Below are 2,201 nucleotides of genomic sequence, written 5' to 3'. Positions count from 1 at the left end.
TGATTAGAACTGCATTGTGCCCCATCTCCTGAACCAGATGCAATTATAAACAGATTTTATTCCCAATTTAGCCATCCAAATCTGGTCTTGTATCTGCATATTTTTCCCAAGCCATACACAGCAGATTTATTGTTGCAGAAATTTCACAGCAGATCTATCTGCATAATCCCATAGCAACTCCCTAGAGCAGAATCTGAACTGCACTTGTTCTAGCCTTTAGGACTATATCTAAGTGCTATTTAGAGTAAGATTAGGACCTTAAATTCCTTTTGTAATAGTAGCAGCCTTGCTGCAAACTTCAACAACAATGTAGGTCATGTTGTAATGTCCAACAAATGTATAGCATAAACCAGAAGTATAGAGATAGATGATAGAACAAATTTCTAGTCACCAAATAGCTAATATGAATACAAGCAAGTCCAGGTGACCAATCCAACCACTAAAAAGGTTCATTTTAGGTAGTGATCAAAATAATAACATTGCTAATAACTACAACAACTACAAAATAATAATACCACTATGCACATCCATCCTCAATGAACTCAACTCTAAATCAAGACCATAATATTGAAATGAATCAACTGAGATTGTCATATCAAAAGCCACACGCATATAAATTCAAATGAGAACCAAAAAAAGGTTCATTTTGGGTAGTGATCTCAGAGGGAACATGTATTACCAGCAATATCTGCAACATGGTCAGCCTTAACAATGTGTACACCACCCTTAAGACCATTTTTAAAAGTTCCCAAGCCATTCCACCAGCCAAAACTTGACTCTTAACCATGATCTGCACAACAATCCCAGTCACATCACTTGTCATCACATATTATTTTTCCATAATAAGAGAAATTGTTAGATAATTTTTGAGTAAAAAAATTTGTCCCTTTACACTATTCACAATTCCACAGCTCAGCTATTAAGTATTTGAAAGTGGAAACCCATCAATTGGAGCTGTTGAATGGTAAAGGGTACATGTCAATACTTTATATCAATTGTTAAAACAACGCAGAGAACTGTTTTGATTCCATCAGACCAACCCAAAAACATAATAGTGGTACCTTCAAATTCTTTAACTCTATACAGCAACAATTAACTTGAATTAATAGAAGATATAGACAAAATCTAAATCAAATTAACCTAAAAGCATAATCTGAACCGAGAAGATATAGAAAATTTTGATGAAAATAGGGAACAAATTGGATGGAAGAACGAACTAGGGGAGAGGCCGAGATAGCTCAGATCGCACATGATAGAGGAGGGAGTAAGGGGTGGTGGAGAGGGGTACGGTCGAGGACAGTGAGAGGAGGATGTCTGGGCAACCACGCGATTCAAAGATGGCACAGACGCACACGGTAGAGCAGAGAACAGGGGTGGGTTTTGCACACCGTGGAGAAAGGATTAGGGGTTTCACGCACTGTAGAGTAGAGGGGAACGGTCGATGGCACTGAGAGGAGGATGGGTTGGCAACCACGTGATTCCAAGGTGACACAGCGGCAAACGGCAGAGCAGAGAAGAGGGGTTTGCGTGCTTCCACTCTCCTTTCGCAGGTTCCTAATTTTCTAGATTTTGGGTAATCTGATCAGATTAGGTAACACAACCACTAAGTAATCAAGTATATGATAAAGGGTTGGGGTTGGTGGCGGTGCTTCATGGATTCGACGCTAATCCATTTGATTCTGCGTCACATTGAAGAGATCGGATGTCAACCGCCGCTATGTTGCCAATTTGCAGCTCATGGAAAAATCGCAGGCAATTTGTTGCCGCTATCTTCCGTGTTTCTTGTAGTGTATATTTTCATTCAAATCCAAACTTAGACATTAATGACTTGATTAAATTACCTACTGTGGTTGCAGATGAGTTCTAAGCTAAACTGCTATAGAGTTTCCCCATTGATACATTATTTCCATAGGTAAAAAATATAGTATCTTCAAAACTCTTATTGCTACAAACCTGAGATACCTTCCTTTTTTTGTCATTTTGTTTTAGAATGTTTTAAATGAAGAATAAAGATTATTCAAGTGAATAACTTAAATTAGAATCACCACTAATAAGTACTTTTTAATGTAGTCCTCATGCATTGACATTCTATAACTGTCCTCAGTGTTAAAAGCTTATATTATTTCTGTTTTATTTATAACTGAGATAGCCTAATATACGAGTATCATTTACACTGGTAAAATAGTTATTTGATCGGATAA

At 37.4% G+C, this 2,201-nt stretch overlaps 1 long non-coding RNA gene across 1 annotated transcript in view; it reads right to left on the bottom strand.

The window, feature by feature from the left end:
* The window catches only part of LOC110270753, a 3,125-nt gene extending 1,254 nt beyond the window's left edge, over positions 1–1,871 (bottom strand). The window contains exon 1 of the long non-coding RNA XR_002360392.1: positions 680–1,871. This is a non-coding gene — a long non-coding RNA (uncharacterized LOC110270753). The remainder of the gene's footprint in view (positions 1–679) is intronic.

This window comes from Arachis ipaensis, chromosome B04 (genome assembly GCF_000816755.2).
Source record: "Arachis ipaensis cultivar K30076 chromosome B04, Araip1.1, whole genome shotgun sequence".
Classification (NCBI taxonomy): domain Eukaryota; kingdom Viridiplantae; phylum Streptophyta; class Magnoliopsida; order Fabales; family Fabaceae; genus Arachis; species Arachis ipaensis.
This window is presented reverse-complemented; position numbering and strand designations above follow the sequence as displayed.